General features: G+C 39.8%; 1 protein-coding gene across 1 annotated transcript in view; it reads left to right on the top strand.

Annotated features, from left to right (window-relative positions):
• The window catches only part of tmeff2a (transmembrane protein with EGF-like and two follistatin-like domains 2a), a 119,160-nt gene that overhangs the window by 67,630 nt on the left and 35,303 nt on the right, over nucleotides 1-16,227 (top strand). The window lies entirely within an intron of this gene.

Genomic DNA, 16,227 nt, shown 5'->3' on the forward strand with positions numbered 1-16,227 from the left:
CGTTTTTGGCCCACTCTCTTCCTCTTCGTCTATTTCCCCTCATCATTTCTGCATCGCCTTCTATTTCAACTCACTCCGGTTCAAATTGAAGGGCTGAAGGTTATTTAATGCTCACATATTACTGTTTTGACTGTACAGAGCTAGCTAGCTGCGTAGCACCTAGCATGCATTATCTGCAGAGAATTCATTTTAGTTAAAGACATCATGGCGACATCCATGTGACAATATTTTATGCCAATTTATTAAAACAAAACAGCTGCGTTGTTCCTACACCTGAAATAACCGTTTCTTAAATAAACTCTATTGTTACAATTAATCATTGATCCTTTAAAATACGGTTTTAACACATTTAGTAATAATTTTAGTAATAATTGTCCAAGAAATACCAAAATGTAAAATGGATAATTCAACCATGTCATCAGTCTCCATTCCTCTGTTCACTGAAGTACCGTACTGTAGGGTGTTTCCATTAAACCACGTGTCAAATTCAAGGTCCGGGGGCCCAATGTAGCCCGCCACAGCTTCATATATGGCCCTATAGAAATTGTTAAAAATTTTTTACCCCTCCAGGGGGTCTTTTGTGGGCTCTAGTGTCCCTTATATGACAGTAGGCTGACAGGAAAGAGGGAAGGAGAGGGGGGAAGACATGCGGCAAATATCGTCTGGTCCGGGAGTCGAACCCGCGACGGCCACGTCGAGGACTCAAGGCCTCCAAATATGGGTTGCGCTGTCCCCTACGCCACCACGGCACGCCCCGGTAGAAACTATTTTATCAGTCAAATCAATGATTTCAATTTCATCCAAAGTCAACAGATTCCAAGCATGTTTTTGCGCTAATTCATAATTATGAGTTTATTGCAAACTTTCTACAAAAATGTTCAAAAACATCAGATTTAAGCGATGCTAATTCCCACCTGCAGGTGGCAGTGTTTCTTACTTCCACTGCTGCCTCAGACATACTTGATGTCAGGTTGTAGTCTGGGATCAACGTGGAGAGTGGCAAAAAGTCTCACGTAAGCTTAACTATCGTAAAATTCCTTTCAAATCTTTCTAAATTAGCACCACAAAATCACAAAACAATCGCAACATGCTGGAGGGACAGATCAGGGTGAAAAGACGTTGATATTTTAACAGTTTCTTCATAGGTTTTATCAGTGCATTCTGCCACAACCAGCCCTTTTAAAAACATTCATTTTTTAGCTACGGAGCTACAACCTTTAGCAGGAGCTATATGTTAACGACTCTGCGTATTTCTATTCACCACTTAGTACTTTCACTCACTGTATTGTAGATCGATACAGTGAGTGAAGGAGCTAATCATTTCAATCTAAGCAATAGAATAAAATAAAATAGAAAGCGAATGTTAATGCAGCAGCCTGACCTTTGGTTCCCCTGCTGATCGCTCCATCTAACAGCCTCCAAAGTGGCGAGCTGCTGCCCCAGTCACAGCTATCGCTATGGTAACCACGTTAGAGGTTTAGGGAAGTGAGTAATCTAATCTTCCCACTTTGTGGCACAGCGATAAGGCTCACCACCACCAGCCCGCCCATATCTGGGTGTGTGTGTGTGTGTGTGTCTTATTCGGTTATTCTACGCTGCAAATCTCCCTCACACAGAAAGCCTATGGAGCCACTTTGTTCCCGTTAATAAGAGGAAGACTCCGGTTAAAAAGTCCGAACCCGGCTGAAGTTGACATTTGGCACCGATGTCTTCAGCATCACAGCAGAACTTCAGCCTTAAATAAGTTTAACATTTTCATACAAATGACTGATTGCTCATCTCTGCACTCATATCCAGCCGTCATATGATTGCATTTGTTTTTAAAAGATGAGATGCCTGCAGAGGAATGAGAATGATGACTGCAGGTGTATGAGACATTTATTCGGGTAACTTTCTGGAAGAAAGTACTTTTATCAGAGTAATATTATTATGAACTAATCCTACTTGAGTAAAATTTATAGCTACTTTACTAAATGAAGAACAAACAAGTTTCAACCAGAAATGAAGACATAAAGCCATACACTGAGTTTATGTCAAAGTGAGACATCCTGTTTGTACTCCAGCTTTGTAGCTCCCTAAAGTGCAACTTGGAGGTCCATCCATCCATCCATCCATCCATCCATCCATCCATCCATCCATCCATCCATCCATCCATCCATTCATCATCCATCCATCCATCCATCCATCCATCCATTCATCCCTCATCCATCCATCCATTCATCCATCATCCATCCATCCATCCATTCATCCATCATCCATCCATCCATTCATCCATTCATCCCTCATCCATCCATCCATTCATCCATCATCCATCCATCCATTCATCCATCCATCCATTCATCCATCATCCATCCATTCATCCATCATCCATCCATCATCCATCCATCCATCCATCCATTCATCCATCATCCATTCATCCATCCATCCATCCCTCATCCATCCATCCATTCATCCATCATCCATCCATTCATCCATCCATCCATTCATTCATTCATTCATCCATCCATCCATACAAACTTATATGAAAATGTGTTAGTGATGTCGAAGAACAATCAGCTTCAGTGCCAGTGAATAATGGCCTTATATAGATATTAATCGATCAGACCAGCTGATTAATTGATCAGACCAGCTGATTAATCGATCAGACCAGCCTCTGTCCTCAGTGGTCCGGATGGTTCTGCTCTCCATCCTTTGGTTCCCATCATCCATCCTTCAACATGTTTGGATGTAAATGTGGATTTCTCAAAGTCTCTTTCCCGCTTATGTGCGATAATAAACAAAACACAGACCCACTGTTGCCATGACAACCCCTCACCTTCAAAAAAAGAAGAATACTCAACACCAAAGCACCAATGGGAGTGAAATTACAGCAGGATGTAAAGTTTCTGATTGTTTTCAGTGTTTTTTGATTCCTGATGTGGTAACAGTCAGATACTGACTGCTCAGGCAGAACCGCGTTATTTACTGCGATTTCTAGAAGCGCTAACAGAAACAAGCAACAAAATGAATGGAGGAGGTGTTTTAATAAGCTGTTCATCTTTAGATACACCATTAAAAAATAAAAAAGCAGCATAAAAGCTCGTCGATGCCATTTAGGAGATTGCGTTTTAATTCCATCATATTTGAGCTAATGGCGGTGAAATGAAGATTGTTGACGGGGAAAACGAAGTGGCCTGTGAGTTCACTGCGGCATCGGAGAGCGGGCCTTTTATTGAAACACAGAGCAGAGCGCGGAGCAGCGGCTCGGCCGATAAGCCTTTCTTTTGGCACGGGGGATAACGGCGTAATCTGGGCCGAGAGGGAGAGGATCTGCAAATGAGATGGAGGCAAAGTCGTTAGATCCCTTCATCCACGCAGGTTCTCCGCTTCCATTCCCATCTCTCACCTCGCCTGCTTTGCTGTTTCTTTATCTCTCCATGGGAACGTATCCAATCATACCACTCTGAAATTATTACTGAGATTTCCTCTATCACTCTGAGTGTGAGTGTGTGTGTGTGTGTGAGATGAATTAGAGCGAGTTTCAGGCCGGGTGTCTGAAAAGTGTGACGGACGCTGATGAGAGCCGCCAGGTCACCTTTCGGTCCAGCCCTCCCTCCTGCCGGCTTCAGGGGATTTTATTGTCTTTTTTTTTTTTTTCATTTCTTGAAAATAATGGAACCGGGGCAGAGAGAGAAAATCCGTCAGGGGAGCGGTGAAGGATCGCTGCGAATCGAGGCAGATATTGGGGTGGGAGAGATGGGAGGATTGGGATTATACTCTGTGTGTAATAGCAGGATTTGGCTGGGATTAAAAGAGAGAACAGAGGAGTCTGCTGGGAAGTTTAGGAGGGAATGTCAACGATTCGCGTGCGTCAGAGACCAACTCAGCATGAATATGCAGCAGGTTCATGTTGACAGAAAACACTCCAGATAATAAGACAACCAACAAGCTTCCAGGTTAAACATCAACATTTCAAACTGGATCATAGTGCCTCTAATACGTCATGACAGACAAACAATTCTTCTCTCTGTTTTTGCATTTTCAGTCATTTTATCTGTAAGGTTTAAACTTCTCTAAAGGTTATTTCTTTTGGAGAGTTTTCCAACTTCATAGTCCTGTAGATTCAGTTGGATTGGGACCAAAACTTCAACATTTTTTACATTTTCAGCTGCTGTAGTTTTCTCTTACACTTATCTAAACTAATTGAAAAACCTGTTCCTCTCCTCACCTGTGGGGGCGCTGCACCAAGAAGTACTGAAGAAAACGAAAAAGAAACCTCTGAAGAAGACACTGAGCACAGCTTTCTTCTTCACATCACTTCTGCTACCTTACTCTCCACAAACCTCTCTCCTCCATCAGCTGTAAGTCAGCTACTTCTTCTTCTACTGGGTTGATTAGTTAGAGCACTGCTGCCACCTGGTGACCGGAGGTTTATTTATTCTGATTCTAAAAAATATTTCTACTTTTCTACTTCTCCACTACTTAAAAAGTATTGGTCTTCAGTTCTTGGTGTTCATCCTATTGTTTTCCTGGATGTTTCCACTGTGACTCTGTCATGGTGTCCACGTTGATTTTCCTTCGGTTTCTGTGTCTCAATTATCGATTATTAAAACCCGTCATGGTTGAAGTCATCTCCAAAGCACCAACTAATCTTTGACAGCGTTGTAATGGCGTTAAATATAAACTTCAGCAAACTGAATGCTGAAATGAAAAGAAAACCAATGTAGCCCACCTTTTTTGGATAATCCTTTAAACTTTTTTTAATAAATGTTGATTAGACATGGAAAAGGTTTTCAAATGATTTATCAGTTTCCATCTGAAAAACCCGGCCTCTGCTAATAAAGCAGGTTTAGCTGCTGCTTCAGTTTCCAGCTGTACAGACAAAAAGGAGGGACGGATAAAGAAGAAGAGGAGAAATAATGAAGGCAGAGAGAGGAGAGGAGGGGAATAACAGAGGAATAAGAGCTGCTCCTCCGTACCTGTTTCAGTTGTTCTCTTGGTGGCTGAAGAAGAACATTTTCTCATTATCTCCTCCATAATTGCAGCCGTTATTATTATTCTGCTGATGCTCGGCAAGGCCGTAAAATCCAACCACTGAGCTTCATATGGATCCAATATTCACAGCTCAGGTTTAATATCCTCTGGACAGCTTGTAGCTATTTGTTGGTTTGTCATTGGCTGATTTACGCCGGCCATTTATACAGTCGGCATTGATGGTGAGGCGGATGATCTGCAGCTGTTTACCTGAGCGGATCGATGAAGTTTCTCTGATTATAACTTCCACGGTACACAATAGGCAGAAAAAGATAAGTATGATCACTGATCAAATGGTTGAATATTTTTCCCACATTAAATGACAAAATGTTTCAACGTTTTGCCAGTGATAAAGCAGAAATGACCAGAAGCTTCAACTGGACCTGGATTTAATCCCAGCTCTGATGGCAGTGACAGATTAAACGCTACACAGACAGCCATTCATGCTCTCACACAACTAATCCGACACTCAGTATGGTGACCTTTGACCTTATGTGCATGATCCTGGGGAAAAAAAGCCAAAGTCGACTGTTTAGGAGTTTTTTTCAGTAGCTAGTGATATGTTCAAGTTAACCTTCATTTTAAAAGTCCAGAATATGTCCACATTTTGCTAAAGAATTGGGCCATTATTACAGTGTGGAAAAAAACTCCATGATGCAGCAAATAAAACAGCTTTGACTAAATGAATTCATCAAGAAATTAAAGCTTTCTTCTCAGACCCACAGAATAATTCTGCTGTTGAAACTCAGTTTTATTACGTTCAGCATTAGTTTACAAGGAATATCATGCTGCTATAGCGTCTTTATCGTTAGCTTACACTAAACACCATGTTGATATGGCATTGTGTTGGTATAGGACTTTAGCATTAGCCAATGCTAATGTTTGAGTAGTTCTTTAGGGTTAGCACAGCTAGCCCTTTAGCTAGCGGTGCCTACTAGTGCAGACCGTGAACATCCCATCATAAAAGCAGTATTGAGAGCTTGGCGAAGCCTCCAGGTTCTCCAGATTTTAGTCCAGTCCATCTGATCTGTTGGATCCAAAGTCCAATTCGTGGATCTAATGGAGTCCAGGTCCAGCTGGATCTGGAGGTTTTAACCACAAAAACAGATCAGGACAGCGTTGTTCATAATGTTATGCTGTATTGGAGTTTTACAGGAGCATGTTAGCAGCAGTAGCAACAGTTCCATTATTTTGTTTTTATACGAGAATCGCAAACCGTGTTGTTCCCGTATAAATCTAAACTTAAACATATTGACGTTTCCAGTGCAGCCCAGAATCTTTTCCTCTCAACCAGTCATCACACAGCCACGCAGCCTGTTCTGAATCTTTGCATTGGCGCCGTAAATGAGCTTAGCGCTCGCTCTCTGGAGGCCGGCGGCGGCGTGCTCCGTATGCAAACGTCTGAAGGCTGTTTATTTGCGGGTTTCGGTGCTCGTCTCAGGAGGAGCGGGTGAATCCCCTCGTGGCGTTAAAGACTCTGCGCGTGCCGAGCGCTTTGTGTTGTGAGAGCAGAACTTTGACGCTTCGCTTTGGGAGAGCGCGGCGCGGCTGGCGGTTTGTTTACATCACAGGAGCAGATCACTTTGCGGCTTGTAATGGAAGATTGGCGGAGGGGCAGTTCACTTGTTTATTTACTCACTGAAATTGCATTTGCAGAGGCGGTGCGGGAGTGCTGCATGATGGGAGGGAAGCCTCGTAATATTACAGCGAATTATGGCGGGGATTAACTACCTCAGCACTGATCTTTGAGCTTTGAGTCGTATGAAAGAAAACATCAAAACATTACTGAGTCTTATTTGTTTTGCTCCTTTACTTTCAGGAGTCTTTTGATGAGAGTCTCTCTGGACCAACTTCTAAACCTAAACTACTTTCTAAAAAGAAGATTTCCATTTTTATTGCTCTTAAACTTACAGCAAATCAATAAATCAATGCTGCAGTTTAGCTGTAAAATTCTTAATTTCTGCGCTGATTATTAGATTTGACTTACACAGCTGAACAGAGCAGCTTAATTAAGCTGACAGGTTGATTATCAAGCCTCCGACTGTGTGGTTTTCTAATCTTATAAGACAGCTTGATGTGTTTATTTTATTCTTAACTAAAATCAATCTTGCAGTGCACGGTTCACAGTCGAAGCATCACAATGTATGTGTCAAACTCGCCTTTTCTCATTTCATGCCCCTGCTGAGTTCCTCAAATTAGCAGAAAGGACCAACAGGAGAATGATGAAGCGCCGGCAGCGACGCTTCTACTGCAGGTGTTGATTATAAAAACTGAAATAATTAACACTTTTTGTTGCATCGATGTCTCAGACTCTATTGTTATGCAGCGATGGACACCTATCGCTTCACTGTGGGATCTCTGACTCCTCACTGGTTAATTTGAATGAGGTACATTTTGTCCGTTCTGGATTTTTTCCCCCCAATAAAGACAGACTCAGTAGGTCAGACGCTGAGTAGAGACCAGAAACAATAAATATAAAAATCCTTCATGTTGGATAAAGGCCCTGCTCCTCTCTGCACTGCCTTTCAGAAGGTGAATAATTTGCAAAAACTTCAATCACAGCAATCAGAGGAAGGAGCCGAGAATTTAAAAGTTTTCCTGCTTATTTAAATGGATATTTCCTTCTTTCAGGTGGGGTTAAATAACGGTTATTTTGAATAAATCGAGCTACTTTTTCTGGAGGCACCCAACTTCAAAACAGAGTGAACAGAGTTTGTTTTCTTTTAACCCTAAATAGGGATTGTGTCATCTTTACAAATCTATAAAAAGTGCTAATCTTTCATGCAAAATAAAATGCGTTAAGACTACCTGGGCCAATTTTTTTAAATAGAAAAAAAAAGAAAATTCCTATTAAACACTAGTGAGAAGTTGTAGCTATTTGAAGCTGTGAATTAGAACATAAAATCTTTTTTTTTAAATGCCATAGTCAGACTAGCCATTAGCTTGTCTGTACAATAGAACTGATCTTTGTTGATCTAAACTAGACGGTTATCGACTTAAATCAACCTGAGCTATCACTTTAACTGTTAATGATGAAAAATGAACTCATGAAATCAAAAACTTCTGTAAGAAACGTGACAAAATGTTGAACCTGAAAAGGCTAGGCTAATAACCTTAGCTGATGCCTGAAGCTAATTAGCAACAATCATCCCAGCAGTAATTAGAAGCTGTGAAGTTAATTCTGTTTCAAGTAGTTTTATTTTTGTGAAACAAGTTTTATTCGAATTTAACACTTGACTGAATAAATATGTTTAGCTAGCCTACACTAACAGCTTAAGATTAGCTCAAATGCTAATAGAATTAGCAATGAATTCATCTAGCATGCTATTTATGGAACTTTTCTTTCCCTTGTTATACAATCAAATTTAAAACTAAAATATTAAACGGTAATTTTACTGTATTTAAATTCTGTATATTACACCGATTTTAATTTTTCCGTTTCATATTTATTTTTGAAACAGATATTTATTTATTTCTGAAATCACAGTAAGACTTAAATCAGCTCAGAAAATATGTTTAAATACATCATAATTTAACCCGTCCAGCCACCCTGAGTTTCTCCGTTAATGTAGCTGCAGCTACATTATTACTGATAATATTACTATAATATTACTGTTATGTAATCACAAAACTTCAGTGCATTTTTGAATTAGCTAACACGATTTTACTTTAATAAAACCTCAGTCCTCTTGTAATGTTGCTGTATTCGGTTTAGTTTTTCAAAAGATACTGATATGATTGCTAACGCCATTGTTTGACATGGCAGACATCTTCCTCGTGCGGAAGACCGACCTGCATGTGCTGATGTCAGCTATCGGTTCAGAGGAAAAAGTCTCAGTCGGACGGCAGCCAGGCTGTGAATTGGCAGCGCCTTGCTGCTCTCAGGTGGGGCTTTTCCCTTTTTAAGGAGCTAAATGAAGCGTGAATTTTTTAGTCCCACAAACAGCTGCACTGAAACTCCACTCCAAATGAATATTAACCTCTGTGAACCATGCATATAAATAAATTACGGCTTGCCAACAGGTCAGTGCAGTTCATGGCTCGTTTCTTTAGGAATGGACTCTCTACTCTGTATAGTTTTATACATTTTCCCTCCACAGCACTGGCTGTGTTTTCTGCTCACCTGGTTCGGTTTCCAATTCTCCTCTGCCTGTGTATCTCTCCTAAGCCCCGGCCAATCCTCCCCGGTGGTCTTGTGCACACAAGATTAGTCTTTCCTCCTCCGCCTCTGAGACCAAATCCTGCCACTCTCCAGCAGCCGCCCGGCTGTCTGCGTCTCCACTCCAGAGCGCAGCGGCCCAACAGGCTGGGGGCGAGATTAGAAGTGGCATGTTGGGGGTTTGGCTGTGCAGCCGGCTGACGCGGCGCAGTGAGTGCAGGCTGGAGGCGGACGTTTCCTGAGATGTTCTGTCACTGCTGGAGCCAGCAGGTGAAAGGGGCAGAGCGGGTAGCGCCACGCTAAAGCCCGCAGCGTCGGTCCAGGTGAATGTCTTCTTCTTCTGCTCTGTAAAGTTGGTCCCAACAGGTGAAATAATAATTAAGCCTCCCTGCTGTCTGTTATAGTTTTATTCTCTTTGCAAAGTTGAAGTCGATGTTAGATTCGCACGGGAAGGAAAATGCAAAGACGTCATAAAAATGTAGGACTTACCAACTCTATTTATAAAACAATAACAGCTGAAACAAAGTGCTTCATATAACCAAATACTAAAAACATCCTGTTTATAAAACTACAAGGTCAATTTTTTTTTCTTCATTTTTTAAAGTCATATTTTCATAATGTTATTAATTTATAAAATATCACAGTTTCAAACTAAATATTAATTAACAAGCTAAACATTTAGCTTCACACTAAATATTTGGTTTGGAGCTAATTATTTAGCATCAGGATAAATATTTAACCTCAAACAAAATGTTTAAATTTAGTTCAGAGCTAAATATTAAGTAAGAAAGCTAGACTTTTAGCGTAAAATTAAATATTTGGTTAGCAAGCGAAATGTTTAGCTTGCTAACCAGCTAGCTTGGTAATTTATGCTAGTCTCCAAAAAGAAATGAGAGAATTGTTGACTTGCACAAGTCTGGTTAATCTTTTCCAGATTTCTGTCACATGATCAACTGAAATGAGCATCATTTAGTTTTTTTTCAGGTGTTTGAAGAGATTAACGACTTTATTTGGTTTGACAGAGTGACTTATTTTCAGCGAAGCTTGTACTGAAAGCCTGTTCGGGTTTCTCAATGAAACAAGCAGGCAGATTTATTTTGCAGTCAAAGTGCCCGAAGAGCTTTTAAATGCCTCATTTCTTCTAAGTGGAGAAATGAAAGTGGACTTATTTTGGGGTGGCGTGGTGGGAGGGGTTGCGTATTTGGACTCCATTCACACACAAAAGGCTCCTTAAGAGCAGCTTACCACAGCATGAAAGGAAATTTGTTATATTTATAGCTTTGATCGAGTAGAATTGACCATCTGCTTGAAGCACTCAAAATTTAATAGTAGTCTGGAGCAATGCCAGTTTAATTATACACACAGTCCTTACCTGAAAAGGATTGTGAACAGTTACATTAAAGTTCCCCACTCAGGTAACCTCAGCTTGACACTGTTATTCATAATTTCCTCCGCATGTGGCCCACACAGAGACAACAGCGTCTGAAGCACCGAGTTGCAGAACAAAAGCTTGAAATGTTTTTCAGAGCCGCTGATTCAGGTGTTAAAACACATGGATGAAGGTAAATCCAACTGGATTCAATATTTATGTAGCCACAATTCACGACAAATGTCTCATTCATTCACTTAACGTTTTGAAGCAGACCTGATTCATGAGCAGATTCAGATTCCTCAGCAAGCATGTGGCGACAGTAGAAAGGAACGACTCCCTCAGGCTCATTCTGACCAATGCTAACGCTAGCAAACCTGTGCTAATGGACAGCAGAGGAAGTAGGAAATCCAGCATATGCATGCTAGTAGCCTTTCCAAAGCTAACGCTAGCCTGTCTGTAACGCAGTATTATCAGAATAAATTTGTAATAATACCAGAAAAAAATTAATAATGAGAAAAAAAGTCATATGAGAATAAAATCATAATATTACCAGAATAAAGCTGTAATTTTAGTCGAATGAAGCAGTAATTTCATAACTCCTACATGAAAAATAACAAATTGAAATGAGGAACGTTGATCTTCTAGTGAATTTATACTCTGATATAAGTTTTACGAATAGAACATATTTAATCTTTTATCATATTATCTGATGAAGGAAAGAACCACCAACTGGACGATCTGGCTGTCAGTAAACAACTATTTTATTCTAGGTTTTCGACTTTCTTCTGGTAATACTGTGATTTTGTTGTCATAATTTTAAGGCTTTATGGTCGTAGCTTCAAAACTTCTGTGTTTTTAAGTGAGTTTGTTTCAGTTGCAGGTTTGTTAAAACGTAGTTGTTTCTTTTCACTGTCGCCCCATGCTCACTTAGTTGGAGGGTTTGTTGTAAAGTCATTGTCTCTGTAATCAGACGGGTTTCTCAGATGAAAAGTGTTTTTACCAACTTTAATATCAAACTGAACTGGACAGAAATGTCACAGCTGACGTCTCTGGATGGAGTTAAATGGACGTAAGCAAGAGTCAAAACTGAGGCGAGTTGTTTAAAGTTAATCTGGGTAGGTGTTAGAAGTGCTTACCATCTGGAAGAAATGCAAAATATCAACAAAGCCTAAAGGGCCAGTTGATATTCTGTCCTGTCTCTGTACAAAGTGTTATATTTACACCTTTAATTTCCTCACCTAATGCTAAAACTTTTTGTTTTGATCTATTTGTTATGCTTTACTAATGCGGCTTTCACCGAACCATCTTCTAGAACGTTTTAGTGAACCGTCATTTAAATTAATGGGAATGTCACAGTAAATTTACCAGCATGGCTCAGTCATAAACCCCATCAAAGCATTTACTGAAACTGGATAATTACTCCAACCTGTTTAGATTTAAATGTCTTTTCTCTCTGTGTGTGTCTTTGTTCTTCCCTCTAGGCAAACACACACAGGCAGCGAAAACAAGAAGCATTTTACTGCTTGTTTTTTAACTTCGTTCAGATAATGCTTTGGGGCAAATATTTCTTAGAAGAAATTAAACTTTGCTTCACTCAGAGAAAGAGTCGCTGCTGTAATGGCCTGCTGGACAAAAGGGACATGAATGACTTTTATATTATCGAATGTTGTGATCATTTTCTATTCATTAGCAGGACAAAGGTTGTTTGAGCTGCAAGTAATAACTACAATAATTTACTCTGAATAATTACACTGCTGGACAAACGTAGCGCTGGATTCCAGAAGCAGCCATTAGTCTTAGCTTCCCTCTTATAGATGTTGGGTCTCCAGCCGTTTGTTCTGAGTTTAATGGAAGGACGTGAAGGCTGAGATTATTTTTACTGTTGGTTGGTTTGTTTCAGGTAAGTGTTTGTTAAACACAATACTATATGGTGCAATATTAGTGCCAAAATTAAGGCACTAATATGTATGTATACTATGTAGAGCACCTAGTGATGGCTACTTCCTTGTAGCAGGAGGCTATATCACTTTTGAAGTTAACTACTGATATGATTGCTAATGGCTAGCATACATTGGCTGAATTTACTACTTTCTCTGCTGGTATTTAGTGCCGCTAGTCTAGCATTGTCACTGGGTAGGCTAGCAATTAGCATGCCTAGGCTGAATTTCCTTTTTTTATCTTCTGTCCATTAGCATAGACAGGCTAGCAACAGCACTAGATAAGGAAACAACCAGCATGGCTAAGCTGGATTTTCTACTTCCTCTGCTGTCCGTTAGCACATATAGGCTAGTGATGTCATTGGATAAGCTAACAGCTAGCATTCCTAGGCTGGTCAGCGACCTGTAAGAAATTTTGATCATGAAAAATGGTACATTAGATGCTTTGACATGTTATTTTGTCAGTTTATTGCAATCCAATGCATAACATAGACATACTGTATAATATGGAGCATTTTTAATTGCCTCTAGTTTAAAAAACTTTTAATGCTTAAAACTTTTCAAACCTGGACTAGATCATTCTGCAACAAAACCAGAATATTTAAAACCTAGTTTGGGGTTTGTGAAACATTTATTTGATTTCTGAAAGTTCTATAAGTGACCATATTAGTACAAACAAATATTTAACAAATCACAAATTAGGTTACAAATAATCTACTTTTAGTGTGAAATAGTCCACAAATCTAATCACTGGAGACCAGTTTGGTTCTGAAAATGTGTTTTTGTGTCAATCAACACATTCAGTCCAGACACATAGCTTAAACTTTTGGCCATTAAGTTGTTTTTCTGGGTCATGCAGGGCTGGAAACTCTAATTTATAAAGTGTAAAAATCAGATAATGAACATATTTAATGTTATTTTTGGTAAAAGATGTTATTTCATATATCAAGTTGAGCCACAATGTAACCAGCATGAATATTTAAATGATCCAACCGTGTTTTAATCCTTGATTTTATGACCAGTTTCCTTTTTTCCGGTCCATTTCAGCTCCATATAGGTGGCCTAAACAAGCCACACGAGACGGGAGTGTTTCTCTGCACAAGGACCACTCAGAAAAAACAAGAGTGCAACACAATTTTCCACCAGAGTGAATAGAAAAAGATGGGGAGAGAAAAACGAGAGGGTGTTTGTAACCGGCTGCCAGCTCATTGCTGCATTCTCTGCATTGTGTTGGAGCTCTGAGAGTAAATATGACAAGGTTAGCGAGGGCTCGACTCCACCGCCGCCGCCGGTTGAGAGGGAAATTAATTGAATTTCCAACAAGCATGTCGATGTCAGATATGGATGGGAAATTCAAAATCTTCGGCCACTGTGTGAACGAGGGCAAATAGAGGAATTGGAGAAAAACGCTGCACAAATATTCCAGCAGCTCGGCTAGCCGCCACATTTATATAAAATTAATTAGACTTAAAATTAGGCGCAAGGAGGAACATTAATGATTTAGCGCTGTTTAAAATTTCACATCCTAACCGGCAGTGAATGTTTTGGGTGGATGGTGCTGGTTTGTCTTAATGCATTAGTAAAATCAGACGGGAAACGCTTTCTTTCTGCTGGATGTCCAGCCTGATCTCTGCAGTGCAACTTCTGCACGTTTCAGGACGGAAACGGCACAAAAAGAGCCAGAGAGACGCCTGCAGAACGGCCGATCACACAGCCTGTAGATACCAAACGGCGCTTTTTAAGGAATCCACATGAAGATGATTAACTTATTGAAGCTCACCCCGAACTGCCCTCTGCTGAGTGAGTCTGTGCTGGAAATATGAAAAAACAACAAGTTCTCTGCACAGACTGAAGGATCTCAAACCGCCTGCTGAGATTATTAGTATTTTTCTATTTTTAGACCGATTTTGTGGGCAGCAGGCCGAGGTCCTTCATACACAACATAACTGGATGTGATCTATTGGAAAATAAAGAAAAGAAACGGTATGAAAAATACTGAAGCTTTATTTGAAGAGAAAAGAAGACTACACTTGTAATTTGAGTAAAAATATGAGACATAATATTTATGGCCTGACGAAGTCATTAAAAACTTATGTGAAATTAATAATTTTCCCACTAATCCACTAATTGCAGAGCTAATTTATCATTTAGCACTTTTGCTAACATTTAGCACACTTAGCTTCCACCAAATAAAACTTTCCAGATAAATTCTACATAATAATTTACTTGGCTGTTTTATAAACCTTCAGTTTAATAGAGTTGAACATTGATAAAACAAATGTGTCATTGGCACATGGTGAGTATAAACATGGTTGAATTTGTTCTTTAGCATTAGCTTACACTAAATACCATGTTGATTCAGCATTTCAGCATTTTTGTTAACTTTGAAAATGTTTAGCTCACTTAGCTTCTCCTGAATTAATCATTTTTTTGGAGGCTAGAAGTGTAATATTAGCTTGTTCCAAAAGCAGTTTGGGTGTGTTTGGGTTCGTTATCCACAGTGGTGGGAACAGTTCCACCAATAGTCTAGCTAATGTTTCCTTGTATTTACCCAGAATGCCTTGCGCTGTAGTCCACTTCCTGCTTTTGGAGCGGCCTCTGTTCCGCTTGATATGCATCCAAACCGCATCCCTGCTCTGGTTCCACCTACAAACCAGAGCAAGGTTTGTAGGTGGAACCAGAGTTTGATTAGCGATCTCCAAACAAACCGGACTTTCTAGACAAACGGACTGGAGTTGAATTGAAGCGGACCAAACATGGGTGGTATGAATGCAGCCTAAATTTCATCACTGCTGGGACAAAAAGCAACAGGACTTATTATTGCCTCAAAACTTAATTTTGTGTTTTTATTTGGTTGCTAATGGAGTCCACAGTTCTGTGATGGACAGGTGACCTGACCCACCGGGTTTGATGCAGCTGTTTGATAAGCGGTCCAGTTAAAGTCTTGTGATGGATTCCTGAGAAAAACTCAAAGCTTGTCTGAGCTCTGGCTGACCTCAGATCTGTGCTGGCTTTCCGTTGACAAAAGAAGAAACTTCAGGGTCCAATCTTATAAAACATAAAGAGACACGACTGCTATTTTTAACCTTTAGTTAGGATTTAATTTAAGGGTATTTATTATGTTACCTTTTCATTTTTTAACACAAAAACGTCAGTATTTGCTGACCTAAATTGTTTTCTGACGTTAATAAAATAATACTTTTGGCCTTCATCACAGTGAAGTGGCTCAGTAAATATCCCCCAGAACCGATGGGACGCGTCAGCGTTTGAATCATATCCCTCCGTGACGGCTGTCACTTCTGACTGGAGCGCGCTAAAACCTGGAGGCCGATCGGCCGTAAATCCAGGCTGCTGACGACGCGGCCTGAGTTACGGCGGCGGCGCCGAGTCAAAGACGTCCAGGAAGAATTTAATGTTGGTGCAGCGGCGGCATCAGGACCGATGCTGCATGCAGAACAGGACCTGGTCACATGCTAACGCTAACGCTACTATTATGACCAAAACAAATGTAGGGAATTATTATTATGAATATTAATAAAATAATTGTTATATATTTGTTGTAATTTTATTTTGCTTTTACAATCTTTTCACATTTTCTCTAAGTATTATTATTTTCATTATTATTATTTATAGTAGGAGTTATTTTATTTTATTATTGCATTTTTCTCTGAGATTTTCCTTCATTCATTTATAATTTATCACCACCTTTGTTTTTCATATTTGTAGTAATTCTATTTTAATTTTGT

Source organism: Xiphophorus hellerii, chromosome 7, assembly GCF_003331165.1.
Source record: "Xiphophorus hellerii strain 12219 chromosome 7, Xiphophorus_hellerii-4.1, whole genome shotgun sequence".
Lineage (NCBI taxonomy): Eukaryota > Metazoa > Chordata > Actinopteri > Cyprinodontiformes > Poeciliidae > Xiphophorus > Xiphophorus hellerii.